At 33.3% G+C, this 16316-nt stretch overlaps 1 pseudogene across 1 annotated transcript; it reads left to right on the forward strand.

Moving 5' to 3' along the window:
* The first annotated feature begins 14712 nt into the window (after positions 1-14712).
* LOC306670768 (MOB-like protein phocein) lies at positions 14713-15386 on the forward strand (annotated as a pseudogene). The gene has a single exon. The product of its transcript is annotated as an MOB-like protein phocein (transcript).
* Positions 15387-16316: the final 930 nt, after the last annotated feature.

Below are 16316 nucleotides of genomic sequence, written 5' to 3' on the forward strand. Positions count from 1 at the left end.
TTGGAATTCATTTGAATCTATAGATCAAATGTCAAATATTGCTATCTTAACATTGTTTTCAGATCCACGAATATGGAATGTTTTTTCATTTATTTGACTCTTTAATTTTGTCATCAATGTTTAGTAGCTTTTGGAGTATATGTTACATTTATTTTATTTAATTCAATCATAAGTACTTTGCCCTTTGGATGTTATTATGCATAACGCTGTTCCTTAATTTCATTTTCTGGTTAATCATTGAAACATGAATAAGAATAGAATCGAATAGAATAGATAATATCGATTGATATTTGCATATCAATCTGAATTCAACAGATTCACTAAACCCATGTAATATTTTCAGTAGATTTTGTGTGTGACTCCTAGATTTTTTTTCTATATACAATAGAATGGCATCTAAAAATAGATATACTTTTACTTCTCCATTTCATAAATGGAGGTCTCTTCTTTAATGTTCTTTCCTAATTTTCTAGCTGCCTAATTGTTCAAATGTATTGAACAAAAGTGGTGAAAGGAGATATCCTGGGTTCGTTCTTGATCTTCCCCCCCAAAAATATCCAGCCTTTCATCATTAAATATGATGTCACCTGTGGAATATTTGCAAATGTCTGTAATCATTTTGGGAAGTTCCTTTGAATTCCTAATTTGATGAGTGCTATGATCAGCATACATTTGGACAGAACCAAGGTCCATACTGCTATGGGGGACCAACTGTTGAGGTGGACTCATGGCCCAAAATTGCTGCAACTGGCCTCCAGGAATTCTGGACAGAATGCAAGTCTGAAAGACAGAGGCCCTATTTATCCCTTAGTACTGGGGATGTTCCAGAGTCTCTGTCACAGGCAAGCTGAGGATGTGGACCTTTAGGATTTGCCCAATGTTAGTTTTCACCAGTCTAATACTAAGTTCCAAGAAAAAATCCTGCTTTCATTATTCGGTCCCTGCCACCCCCCAAACTAAATGATGTCTTGCTCCTTGCTATGCTGCATGAAGATGGAGAAGCATTGGAGAAGGCAGTCCCTTGTCCACCAAGGCTGAGCCTGAGCTGGGTCAACCACAAGACCTGCACAGTTTTAGGGTGCACCCAGTTCCATGCAGCACTGGCTATGATGCAAGTCAAAACATAGGTATATCCTTCTGGGGTGCAGATGTCTCCTTAATGCCAGAGCATGTCTAGAGGCTCCCTCTGTAAGGACTAGCCTGGGAATAGTTGTGCTGCTCAAGTTTGGGAAGAGTTGATTGTGACAATTCCATGATTGCTAAGGGTGATAGTAAGTTGGGCCACACCTGAGTTTCATGGTCACAAGGGCCTGTGCAGTCATGGGGTATGAGGGTTGTGCCCTAGGACTACTCTAAGGCTGGCAATGATGCAGCATGAAATTTGACTTTGCTATATCAGGATTCAAGTATTTCACTGACGATGTCACAGCTTTAGAGGCCCTGTCTGCAAACTCTGGCCTGCACACAGGGACTTTTGTCTCTCTCTTTGCTGAGTCTCACCAGAGTGGGCCCAGATTTGAGCTCCAATACAAAGTCCTATGCTAATTTTCATACTCTTCTCTCCAGCAGGTGGAGTCTTGTTCCTCACTCTGCAACCAAGTTTGGGGGATGAGTGGTAGAGGCTGTCTCTTTGCCATCTGGCTAATGCAGTTCCAGCAGATCATTTCCCAGTATTGTCTTGGATTTAGGTGCTATGGGGCTGTGCTCAGCTCTGAATTTCATGGTGATGGGCCTGTTATTGAATCACAAGGCTAAAACTTGGATTTTATTCCCTTACCCTCCCCAAAGACATCTTTCTCCATAATGTGCTGCTTGGTGTTGGGTGGAAGGATGACAAGGGCAACTTTTCCCTTCTTGCCTTCTTCAAAACATCTTTTCCTATACTAAAACCAGGCACCGTGGTCTGTTGCCTGTTTTATTTAATCCTTATGAAGGTAGTTGACTGCGTAATATCTATTCAAATTGGTGTGGCTCTGGGGAGATGATCAGCAGAAGATCTTACCCAGCTGCTGCCATCTTGCTCCAGTTCCTGCACATGTTTTCTGTTTTGGTTTATATTTCTTCAAGGTCAGGTGTAATATGTTTTGATCTTTTATTTTATGTACAGGTATGTGAAAGGTTTATATATTCTTGGTGGATTTACCCTTGCCTAATTACGGAATTATCCTTCATATCTCAAGTATACTTATTGTTTTAAAATCTATTTATACCCATTCCAGCTTTCTTATGGTTACCATTTTCACGATATATTTTTTCTATGTTTCACTTTCATTATATGTAAATCTGAATCTGAAGTGATTATTATAGACAACATGTATTTAGGTCATTTTAAAATCTAATTGTTACAACCTCTAATTCTTGATTGGTTTATTTAATGCACATTTAATGTTATTATTGAAAAAGTTAGATTTGCATTTGCCTATGTACATTTTGTTTTATATATGTCTCTCATTTTTTAAATTTATTTAGCTATTTCTCCTACTGCTTTATTTTGCAGTACATAGGAGTATCCTAATGTAGAATTCTAATTTATTTAATGGTTTTATTCACTCTATTCTTTAGTCATTTTGGATGACATTGTTCTCTAGTTATACATCTTAGGTTATCAAAATCAGCTTCAGATATGTACCTCAGTTTTTGTGGTAGATAGAAACTTTACTCCACATAACTATTCCCTTTCCCTCTCTTTTGTGGAATCACTACATATTTTACATTTCTTAATGTTACTAAGCCACCATTACATTATTGTTGTGATTTCTTTCCTATTTGTAGTCAAATAGGAAACTGCTTTGTTTCAGTCACTTCCTTTGTTTTATTATTGGTAAATATATTGCACCAATATTGCATTTCTATGTGTTATGGACCCAACCATATGTGATGTACATATTATTTTATACAGTTTAATTTAAAAGTTAGAAAATCAAGGGTAAAACAGACATGTATACATTTTTTATAATTGCATAATGACCTATATTAATGTCCTTTATTGTTATGGTAGCTACATTGTGTTTGTGTATTCAATTTATCTTCCAATTTCTCTTACTTTCAACCTGAATAATTGCCTTTATTATGTCTTATAAGGCTGGTCTTCTAGCAACACTTTTAAAAATATTTTGTATACATGGGGTTGTTCATATTCTTGTTGCTAGATTTTTTTCCCTCATTTAAAATATTTTGAACACATTACTGCCTTTTTATCACTCCTGTTTTTTACTGCTAGTTAAATAAGACATTTCAAAAGTTTCTTCTTCTACTTTTGAAAACGTTTGGGATAATTTTTTTTTAATTCTTCTTTAAATGTTTACTAGAATGAGCAATAATGTACCTGTGCTTTTCTCCATGGGTGGTTTCTTGGATTCCTGATAAAAGTTTTCACGAGACATGTGTTTATTCAGACTCTCTAGAATCTCTTCTTGAGTCAGTTTTAGTAGTTTGTGTCTTCTAAAAAGTTTTCTATTTACCCAAGTTATTTGTTGGAGTAAAATTTTTCCTAGTTTTATTTTTAATTTTTACAGACTGCATTTTGATCCATTGTACACAAATGGGGTACAAATTTTCATTTCTATGGTTGTGCATGATGTAGATTCACACCATTTGTGTAATCATACGCATACATAGGGTAAGATGTCTGTCTCAATTCCACCATCTATCCTCCCCCTGTACCCTCCCCCCTCTCATTTCCCTCTACATAAGCCAAAGTTCCTCCATTTTTTTTTTTTTTCCCAAGGGAGATGAAGTAGAATAAATATGGTGAGATTTCAATTGTGACAGTGCTGAAAAAATATATTTCACTGGCTTATATCAGCTGGCATTTGTATTTCACTCATGGTTTCTGGGTAATTTGAGCTATACTCTGAGGTTAGTTTTGTTCAACAGCTTAAGAAGACACTGTTGTTGCCTGCATATATTTCTTTAATGTCAACTACTATTTCAGTGCTTGTAGGCCTAACTTCTAATACCAGCATCTGAAATTTCAGGAATACAATCTTCTTAAAGAGTAACCATTCATCAAGTTCTACTAAAACTAATTAATTAATTAATTAATTCCCCACTTCCTCTTCCCTTCAAAGGATAATTACAAATCATCTGTTTCCAACATCTCTGTGGTAGGATTAAAGTCCCGTTGTATACAGTGGGAATTTGCTTCTTAACACTTCATTGTTTCATATTCTCAATCCCCTAGCAGAATTTCCTGGGACCTTAAATACTAATTCCATTGAATTTCTTTTCACAGAGTTTTTCTGAGACAATCTAAAATTCATACAAAAATATGTAGAGGGAAATGAGAGAGAGGAGGGGTATGAAAAATGGTGGAATGAAGCAGACATCTTTACCCTATGTACATTATGATTACATAAATGGTATGAATCTACATCGTACACAACTATAGAAAAGAAAAATTGTACCCCATTTGTGTACAATGAATTACGACTGAAGTAAAAAAAAAAATGGTTTGGTAAAACATTCTCAGGATGGGATTTGAAATGAATCCCTGCTTGTCAAGCAATAACAAGAACAAAAAGGCACCAGGAGCTGGTCTTAGTTTCTTTCTCAAATAGATTTTTAAAGTTTTGATAAATTGTATCTTATATCAAATTAAGTGGAGATACCCAAACTGCCATGACAGAATACTAAAAAACATTCAGATGTTATATGTTACAGTTAATTTATTACGTGAGGCCAAAGTACCAGTTGACCATGTTCCCAACAGAACTTAACAATATTACTTCCATAAGGATGTAAAAATACTAGTGATGAGGGCACTTTCATGATTAAATAATTTACTAGTAGGTTTCCTTTGTAGTCTGAGTGTTCGATGATAGGATGTGATGTTATAGAATTGATAGAATTCCAAAAGAGCAAGATAAGGAGATAGTAATAAACTACCATAGGCACACTGGATTTTAACTATGACAGCAACAAGAGTAAAAATACAAACAGGAATCATTGGTGATAACTGACAGAATATGGAGTTCCTAGAAGCTGGACAGACAAGGAAACAATGAGAGTATTGCTCGACACAGGAACAACAATAATAAGAAAAAAAATTGAGTGAGCAAACAGTATGTTTTCGGCAACCCCAGTGGCAAGTTCTAATTCCTCATCCAATTTCTAAATCAAAGCCAATTCTCAGACATAGAATTGTTTTGTGAATGGAAGGTGATACTTATTTTAAGGACAGAATAGTAAAGACATTAGAAACAATACTAATTACTCCAGTTCTTTCTCAAGAAAGACTGATATTTAACTACTGAACAAGTGTACATTGAACATAGTAGAACACTCAAGTTTTCCAAGACTTTTGGAATTAGGATATGTACTGACACTATAAAAATTGTCACCTCTGAGTAAATTTTGAATTTGTTCATCTAGTTCTTTCAAATTTATGCTCTCTTGGTAAGTGACCTTGAACACAAGGAGACACAGTGAAATTTTAATAAAACTAGAGAGTTTGCACTACTCATGCAAGAAGATAAAAAAAAGAGTTCATACATGCGGGGAAATATTTTTATGAGGAAATTGAATTTCAGCAGCAAGGAGGAATATGTCTAGAGCCCAGAGGAATTGCTAGATTGTTTTTGTGATATTGAGAATGAACATTTAAACACAACCTGTAAAAGATTAAGACACATTAGAATATCTCCTTATCACATTGGGCTGAAAACCTAGATTAGCAACAAGTGCTAAGAGAATAAAGTGGTATTTTTAATGCGTGATTGAGAAGGACACAATAAATATTAATATTGCATTAGGACCATCTGTGACTTGTGATTGATCTTAGTTCTGGTTTGTGCTACCAGCAATTGGATAAAAAAATTAAAATGGATATCTGTAGATCTAAATAGTATAAGAAATGGCCTATATCAATTGATTTCATGTGATACCATGTCATCTTAATATTCTCTAATGACTTGACTACACTTGTGTTCACAGTCTCCAGAGTTGTTTTTGGTCATTTATCTGTACCCATTACATGCAAAAATAGAATATATTTAACATTCACATCCCCCTATCCTGATTGGAAGACCCCTAAACAATTTTAGATGGGAGTTAGTTTATAAAACCAGTAGGTCCCTCTATACTTAATTGAAAAAAAAAAAAAAAAAACCTCCAAGGTTTATGAAGTGCTTTGCTGCCAAATGGCTAGAGTAAATTGGGCTTCAGTTTAGCACAATAATAAATGACTTTACAACATGTTTTAATGGAATTCCATCTAATCACTACTTGTCAGTCATTCCATTCAGTGTTTCAGATATAATCTTTCAAATAGACTATTTGTTTTTAAACACTTTTGTTACAAACTAAGAAAAAAGTGAATGCTCATGTGATAAAATGTATGAGAGTATAACTCTGTATAAAATGGAATGAAAGTTTGACAAAAATAAAATCTACCAATTGTGTGATGATTAAAGTTATGTGCTAATTTAGTTCAACTATGTTGCCCAAGTGTTTGGTGTAGATTTTGCATCTAGAGGTAACTAACATTCAAATAAGTATACTTTGAGTAGATTAATATCTACAATGCAGGTGGGCCTTATCCAATCCGTTGAAGGCCTTTAAAGCAAAGTTAGAAATTTCCAGAGGAAGAAGGAATTCAGACCCAAGAGTACAACATTAACTTTTTGCCTGAATTTCTATTCTGCTAGTGGACTGCCTTATGTTTTAGTCTTATCAGCCCCAGTGGAAATTGTGTGTGCACGTGTATGTGAGTGTGTGTGTATGTTTGTGTGTGTGTGTGTGTGTGTGTGTGAGATTGATGATTGATTCTCTTTCTCTGGAAAACCTGCTTCATATAAGCAGGATGGTAATGCAACTATTAGGCAGGTTAAGAATGGTTTAAAGTGATTTTTTAAAAAACATGAACATATATAATGGTAACAGATTGCTAGATGCAGATCAAAACTCAAGTCTTGAGAACTGAGTTAATGAAATGAAATGTGTTAATGAAATGAAACTTAAGTGTGTTGCCAGATCCTGAGGATTTCCTGTGTTTGTAGAAGTCAAACAGGGCTTGAAATCCACTCCAAAATCTCTTCTAGCACTGAAACAATGTCTGTTCTATAAGAATTAGGCAATAGAATTAGTGCCTGGTTTAACTTTTTAGTAGCTAAAAATTATGATCAATTTGAGGAATGTTGTATATAAACATCTAGAAGTTAGGGATGTGGGCTGGCAGCTTAGTAATATTTTATAGGAAATACTAACTTGCAGTCAGGAGCTGGGTTCTAATATCATCATTGTTATTGCCTAACTGTGTTATCTGGATTCTTCATTAAACTTTGCTGAGACTTAGTTTCTTAGTCAAGGATTTCCTATAAGTCCAATGTTTTAGCTACTGTGGAAATAAAAATTACTGAGTATAAGACCTTATATCAAATTCTTACTTATAAAGGTTTTCCAGTTTCTTAAAGTCAAAAATTCTATTATATCTTTAATTGCACTCTTACCAATCAACAGATTCCATTTCTCATTGGATGATATACTGCCAATGTGTTTGTGTGTGTCTGTGTGTGTTTGTGTGTGGGTGTGTGTTAGAATATATATATACATATATATATATGTATATATATGTTCTAATATCAAGCATGCAGATAATATGTACATATTTCAGACACTCAGGAATATGCATAAATATGTATATATGGTCATTAAAATATTTCAATTAGTTATGTGTAGCATAATAAATAAATATTTAATAAAACATTTTTTCCTTATATTAGATATTCTTTTTTGAAAGGAAGATTGAGAAAGAATATTTTTACATTTCTAAATGTGAAATGTGATGTTCCTTTATTCTTAATTCAGATTCATTCTCCTGTTCAGAAATCCATAACTGTGGCCATATTCAATGGTCTCTTACCTATTTTGTCTTAAAAGTGTCAAAATTTTGACTATTTAGCAAACAAATTCAGTATCCTACAAAATTTACTGAGAGAGGTTGGTTCACACAACTGTATTCACAGCACTATTAAAAAAGTGCCATTTTTGAGTGTGTGTGTTTAAGAAGTTGAACTGCAACATTAGCATGAATCACTTGTTAATTATAATATGGATGTTGTATATGGTCTGAGTTGCCTGGAATCACTTGTTCTCAAAGTAGCGGGTAGGAGGGCACCTTTGTCTCCATCTCACCTTTTGTCCGATAAATGAAATGTCATATAAAGAGAAGGAGATTGTGTGCAGAGTGCTTTCACTTTCTTTACACTTGGTTGAACATTCATAAGAAAAAAAAATTGAAGAAACAGAAATGTTCACTCTCAAAACAGATGACCTGAAAGTAGGCGAGGCATTATTAAGGATAGTTAATGGAGCTAAAAGGAGTCAGGATAGAGGTAGAAGGGTAGAAGAACATGACCCATGCATGTATGAGAGTACAGTCTCATTAATTCGATTATTAATGTATACTAATTATTATCATAAAATATTCTGAAAGAGAAAAAGAGGGAAGCTATCAAATAAAATTTATTTTCTATGTTTTAAGCAAATTAAAAGATATTCTAATATGTCAATTTTTGCCACTAACAAATAGTGAATAGCAGGTCATTTTATATTTGTTATTAGCTATTTTTATTATCAGTGAGAATCCCAGTGCAAATAGTCTCTAAAGTTCCTTCAAAATCTGTAATTTGCAAAAGGTTTATATAATTTTCAGTATGTGATTCGACATTCAAATTTTGTTTTATGGTTAAGGTAAAATCTGAATAATAAAATTATAGTTTAATAATAAGCTAAAAGATAAAGTATTATGTTAAAATCCCTCTTTAATAATTGTACCAATGTATGGTTAATAACCATATAATTAGTGTAATGTTTGCTTTAGCAGCCTGCATATTAAAAACATGGTTCATTCCAGGAGTTTGAAAACTATAGCCCAAGGACCAAATCTACCTGCAATCCACTCTAGCAAAAAAAAAATATTTATTAAAATCTCACCCCATACTTTCATTTCTGTAATGTGTGTCTGAGTTTTTTATACTGCAATGTCAGACTTGAATAGCTTGACAAAGACTGTCGGGGGCAGTGCATGAATTATGGGTCTTTGAACTGCCCAGAAACAGAGGCTGAAATCTTGGAAATCTCTGGGTGCAAAAGTGCAAAGAAAACCACCCAGTTGTATGGTGATACCCTGTTCAAAGGGAAATTCCCTAGTGCCATGTCGTTTATCAGTTCATGACCTGAGGTTCAAATGCCAGCTTCCTGGGAATGGAGAATTGTGGGCACAAGGTGATGACTGTAATAGGGCTCTTCAAACTTTTGACCTCTATTGTGTTTTAAAGTAACTTCTTCACAATGAATCCCTTTGATATAAAAAACTATATAATAAACCTGCTGAGCCTCTCCTTGTCAGTCTCTGTTCTACCAAGAGGCTGGTTGAACCACCAGGTCTGGCTTTTTTCTAATTTTGTGTTTACTCATTTTCTTCCAATTCCCTCTTCAGCCCGGTTCTGGGAAACTGAGTAAACATGGTGCTGGTTGTGACAGACGTATGGTCCCAAAAGTTCCCAACCTGTCTTTGATATAAAATGCCTACCAATTCCTATTATTCCAAGTTAATCTATTAGAATGGACTAGTAAAAAAGTCATAACTATGGTAGACTAATGTAACCAATACGGTTTAGATGAAAGGAATCTTTTAGACAGAAAGATCCTGTCTATGATTGGAATCAGTGGAGGAAGGATAAGAAGATAGAAATTCTAATATTCAACAGAGATTAAAGACACAAAGTAACCAATACAGTGTGCTGAAATAGTTGACTTCTCAATTTAAAGTTTTTAAATGCTGAGAACAATAAGGTGATTCTAATAACTTTCTGATATTTGATTCTATATTTTAAAATATTATTCAATTGTGTGTATGGGGGGATATAGTGATTTGGTTATGTTTAAATTTATTTCTTGACCACAGAGATGCATACAAAGTATTTTTTAAATAATTTATGTTCATATTTGATTAAAAATATTTTCATGTTTTTCTTGGGAGATGCATGGATGAAACAGAGATCATAAAATTAACCATGAAACGATCATAACTAAAATTGACTAAAGGGCATATTAGGATACAATGCAGTATTATTTTTATTTTATGTATGCTTCAAATTTTCCACAATATAAGTGTACTAAAGTAATAAAAAATGACTACTTGAAGAAGAAAATTGAGGATAGATGAAGTGAGATAGTATAAAGAATACTGTTTTTATGACAAAGCTCTTTGTAGTGTTTAAATGTTTATTTGTGTGATCACATTACTGAACTTTGTTTTTTTTTTTTTAATGAAAAGATAGTCTGTACAAAAGAGGAGTCCAGAATAATATCTATGATATTGATGCATAAATGTTTAACAAAATACAAACAGAATTTAGCAACACATTAAAAGGTTTATACACCATGACCAAGTTGGATTTATTTAGTTATGCAAGGACGGTTCATGATAAGAAAATCGATCAATGAAAAAATTAAAAATTTCCATCCAAACATTATATTCTGCAAAAACAGAAAAACTCATCCAAAAGTTTATATGGACCCTTTCAAGGAACACTGGATAGCAAAAACAGTCTTGGCAAAGAGTAAAGTAAGTCTCATGTCTTCCTACTTCAAAACTTATTGCAAGGCCACAGAAATCAAAGCAATGTGGTACTGGAAAAAAGACAAAATATAGACCATCCTAATAGAACAGAAAGCCCAGAAATAAACTCTCACATATAATATTAATGATTTCAACAAGGGTGTCAAGACAATTCAGTGGAGGAAAGAATAGTCTCTTTAATAAACAGAATGAGGAAAATGATGTCTACGTGCAAAAGAATGATGAACATGTTTACCCTATGCACATGCAAAAACTAACTCAAATGATCAAAGACAAAATGTAAGAGCTGAAAGCCTAAAACTTTTAGAAGAAATCTAAAACCTGGAGAAAAATTGAATGATGTGGGATTTGTAAATGATAATTTACAAATTTGTAATTTGTATCTGGTGTACAATGCCAAAAGGTTAGATGACAAAAGAAAATGTAGGTAAATTGAATGACATTCAAATTAAAAATTTCTATATATTAAAGGACACAAATCAAAAGAGTGAAAAGGCAAAAAGGCGACCTTCAGAATAAATTATTTGCAATCATATTTCCACTGAAATGTTTATTATCTATAATATGTAAAGAACTTCTAAAAGCCAAAACCGAAAAGTTTTTCTAAATGAATTAAAAAATGGGCAAGGAATTTCAATAGAGATTTCTCCAAAGAAGTTATTCAAAAGGTCAAAAATCATTGGGATAATTCTCAACAATAATTAAGGAAATTCAAATCAAATATGACAATGAAATACCTCCTTATACCCATTAGAATAGTATGTATTTGCAAGAACCTGTAGAAATTGGAACTCTTGTACACTCTTTTTGGGGATATAAAATGGTTCAGCCACTATGGAAAACAGTATGACATTTACTAAAAAGTTTAAAAATGAGCTAGGCATGGTGGTGCATTCCTGTAATCCCAGTGGCTTGGAAGGCTGAGGCAGGAGGATCACAAGTTCAAAGCCAGTCTCAGCAATTTATCAAGGCCTTAAGCAATTTAGTGAGAACCTGTCTCAAAAAAATAAATAAAAAAGAAAAAAAAGGGTTGGGGGTGCTTACAATGTGGCTCAGTGGTTAAGCATCCCTGGGTTCAATTCCTGGTACCCAGAACAAAACAAAACAAAACCTGACAAACCTTAAGAATAAAATTTTCTTATATATCCAGCAGCTCCATTTTGGACTACATCCCCAAGGAACCAATTGCAGGATCTCAAAGAGATTCTTGTCACCTATATTCATATTAACCTTATTTAAAAGAGCCACAAGTTTGAAGCAACCCAAGTGTGGTATACTCACAGTGGAATATTTTTGTTCAGTCTGTAAAAGGATGGAGAATCTGACTACAACATGGATGAACTTTGAGAACAGTAGGCCAGTCACATACACACACACAAAAGGATCACAACTAGTATCACTACTGTATGATGCTGTATGATTATAAGAAGTATGCAGAGCAATCCAAGCCATAGAGAGAAAGAGGATCTCCAGATCATCTCCAGAGGGTGGAGGGGTAGGATTTTGGAGAACTGTCATTTAAAGGGGAGACCGTTTCAGTTTTTCAAGATAAAGAGTTTCTGAATTAGTTGCACAACAGTGTGAATGTACTGAACACTACTCAAGGATCCAATTAGAAATGGTTGATCCGTTACATTTTATGTATATTTTATCACAAAAATTTCATAGCAAAAAAGAGTAAGAGATTTTATTACTTTATTGCCTTAATAAAAATTCTTTATTAACTAAAGTACATAGTTTATTTATATTTTTAATGTCCTTGACAATTTTGAGGAGTATCAGTCAGGTGATTTACAGAATGTCCCTAAATCCATGTTTTTATCATAATTAGACTAGGGTTATATGTTTTGTCAGGGTAGATCACATTATATACAGGGTGTACACGATCAACATGACATCACTATTTATGTTAATTTTGATCGTCTGACTACTATAATGTTAGTTGGTTTTATTTTTTCAGTGTTAAGTTCTTCTCTTATTCCCCTCTCCATATTGCACACCCTTTTTCTGATAGTGAATCCCTGATTTCCAGCCTCTGTCACTCTGGAACCCAAAATCCCCAATGAAATCAGAAAGTTGATTTCCAGGAAGGCATCTCCTTCAGACATCTTTATCATGCAGAGAACTACTGTACATCTATCCAGTATTGCCAGTCCTTTTTATACCACTATATTTCTCAATGACTCAATGAAGGAAGCCTTCTCATGTTTCTTTTAATTAGAAAAACAATCAGTTACCCCAGAATTGTTATAGCCCTAAACCTTAACATTTCTTTCTCTGCTTGCATCTCAGCTTCATTTTATAGAGTCCTTGGTTCAAGATGGGTACAGTTAATCATTTTATCAAAGTATTAGTGGCACTCTTGGCTCCTTGAACTGGCATGCTCTTTTATTTTTATTTTTTATTACTTTCTTTCTTTATTTTTATTTGTTCTTTTTAGAGATGAATGATAGTAGAGTGTATACTTCATTATATTTAAAATTTTTAATGTGCAGGATACTTAATGAAGGGATATAACTTTTCAGAAATATTTAATTAAGAATTAAATATTTAAGAATTGTGTTAAATAGCATAATAATAAAGAATTGTTTTGAATAGCATCTCCAGATACTCATGCTCCCCAGAACAATGAGAGATAATGAGGGTTGGCATTTGTTAAGAGTTGTTAAGAGTTGTTTGTTTTTTAAATTTTTTTTTGGAGTAACTATTTTTATTTTTTCCTTGTAAAGGGTATTTTCAATTAAAAACTCAATCATTTTGATTATGAATGTTCATTACAAATTCATATTATCATCAGACCTTTTCATATTAGTGACACTACAAGAACTTTGGATGAATGAAAAAATAAAGGAGCATGAAAATTACTTTCCCTATTTGTCTTAAAGTAGACAAGTTGTAGAATAATGGTGGTACTGAAAACAATTTGATACTTTATAGCTGTATCTAGCATGTTTAGGTATGCACATGTGTGTGTATGTGTGTAATTTTGTTTTATTACATAAATAAAACATTATGAAAATATATCTAATGGCATGTCATGTTTGATTATTTTGTCTCAAAATTTATTAATGATAAGTAGTTGAGGGATTGAGCTAGTTATAAGAAGTTGCTGTTACTGTTTTTTACATTATTCCATCAAGGTAACATCTTTCATTTGCAATCTTAGAACCAAATTTTGTTCTACTATCAGTGGTTCCATATGAGCCAGGAATATCACACTTATATTCTGGTACGCACTCAGACTTCAGTTCAAAAATTAGTATTTAATGTTTCCTACCATTTTATGATTCTAGCAGCTTCTCTTCTATGGGAGATGTCTCAGCTATGACTAAATTCACCTCTCTGGAGATTTCAGGGTAGCAGTTTTCTGTGCAAATTCAATTCTCTGATGAGATAAGAATAGTCATTGATTTTCAGTTCATGCAGCTTTTACTGCATGCTTTGAACACTTTCCAACTCTTACAAGTTGAAGATGAAAAAGAAAGCCCCATTATTTTTCTTGTAGGACTAAAAATAGTTATCACTGTTGAGAAGGATATTATTGAGAATATAACAGGCTTGCATTTTAATAAAATTATTTATTTTTGACAGACTCCTTAGTTTAGAATTAAATAAAAACCTTGAATTGTCACCTTAATACTCTGTGACATTATTTAAACGCACGTTCAATGGAAGCTAGTATAAACAATTAGAATGAAAAAGCAAGCCATGTGGACCAATAGACCAGACTACTGAAATAGGCTTCTGCAAGTATGTCATTGTTTATTAAAGATTAGAATGGACAGAAATCAATATTTTCCAGGGTTGAGCTTAAATTTCTGCTTCTTATATTAGTTCCTAACAACATCACAAATATCAATTATCAACTTTTCTCTTTCACCGATATCCCAACAAACTCAAAGCAGGAACTTAGTAGTGGAAACTGAGATGTTTCTACCCATAAAAGTGCAAGTGTTTTTTCACTAGAGTCATGGAGATGATAGAATATACATGACTAGAAAGGCTTACAGTGGCAACAAAAAGCTTTAAAAATTGTTATGGGGATCTTGGGAAAGCTAACATTTGCCCTTGATTTTTAGCACTAAATTTGCAAAGGATTTTTAAAAGAAAGAAATTACTCTGGCACTATGGTTATGGCGGAGGGGATGGCAGTGCTGAGGAGGAACAGACTGGGCACCAAAGGCACAGGATTTCTATAATTGGCCTGATGAGTCATTTGATGAAATGGACAGTACACTTGCTGTTCAGCAGTATATTCAACAGAACATAAGGGCAGACTGCTCCAATATTGACAAAATTCTTGAACCTCCTGAAGGTCAAAATGAAGGTGTGTGGAAGTATAAACATTTAAGGCAATTCTGCCTTGAACTAAATGGACTTGCTGTCAAACTTCAGAGCAAATGCCATCCAGATATTTGTACTCAAATGACAGCAACTGAACAATGGACTTTTCTTTGTGCAGCTCATAAAACTCCAAAAGAGTGTCCTGCTATAGACTATACTAGACACACATTGATGGTGCTGCGTATCTTCTGAATAGCAATAAATATTTTCCCAGCAGAGTTAGCATAAAAGAATCATCTGTAGTAAAACTAGAATCAGTATGCCATAGAATTTACAGAATATTTTCACATGCTTATTTTCATCACCAGCAGATATTTGATGAATATGAAAATGAAACATTTTTATGTCATTGATTTACTAAATTTGTTATAAAATATAATTTGATGTCAAAGGATAAACTGTACCAATTTTAGAAGAGGAAGTTCGGAATTCAGTTTCTGGGGAAAGTGAAGCATGAAGGGAATTATATAGAAAAATGTACCCATCACATAGTTAATGTCAATTATGTACTCTCTCTCTCTCTCTCTCTCTCTATATATATATATATATAATTTTAAACACATCAATCATGTATCCACATTATAGCTTCTTTGTTTAGTATAGGTTTTTATATGCTCTGTGTTGCCTTTTAAAATGGGAAGTAGTTTTTAAGTTATTGATGAACTGTGTTTTCACCCATGCCATGTAGCACTCATGGTTTTTAAATAAGATTAGTATCATCTCTTTATAATGCTTGTTAATAAAAGAATTTACAGTTTGGTAAAATTGTTGCTAAACAATCATTGGATCACAGTCCTCATCAAATAAACCTATCTATAAAAATGAGTAGGCTAGGGAGATAGCTCAGTTGGTAGGGTGCTTGCCTCACAAGCACAAGGCCCTGGGTTCAATTCCCAGCACTGCAAAAAAAAAAAAAAAGAGTGAACTTGAGGTTTCAACAAGCATTTACTAAAGAGATAGTACTGTTTTCCTTTGGTTTTACTCCTGAGTTTATATATTTTAAAAAATTCTGTAGTACATAGTTTCATCTTCTATTAACATTTTGAAAATTAGATAAAAGTGTTTTAAAATTCTGTTTATAGCTTTTGATATATGTATGATTATTATCCAAATAAAAGAGCAGATAAGGGATTAGTAATACTTAAATAAGCTTGCTATACTACATAAAGTATGTTCTAGGCTAGTAGAGTTGGAAAGGTTTCACCTTTTTGCAATAGCAGATTATTAAATATGTGATAATGATAATGATAAGGTATGAAAATGATGTTCTCACTGGAAACTTGCCCTATCTCCCCCTTCTAATATCCCTTAATCCTCTCCCCAAACCACTTTAGCTTAGAAGTTTTTTCACCAGACCATGATTTAGTTGTGGCTTAATCCTATTTAT

This window comes from Sciurus vulgaris (genome assembly GCF_902686455.1).
Source record: "Sciurus vulgaris genome assembly, chromosome: 10".
NCBI classification, from domain to species: domain Eukaryota; kingdom Metazoa; phylum Chordata; class Mammalia; order Rodentia; family Sciuridae; genus Sciurus; species Sciurus vulgaris.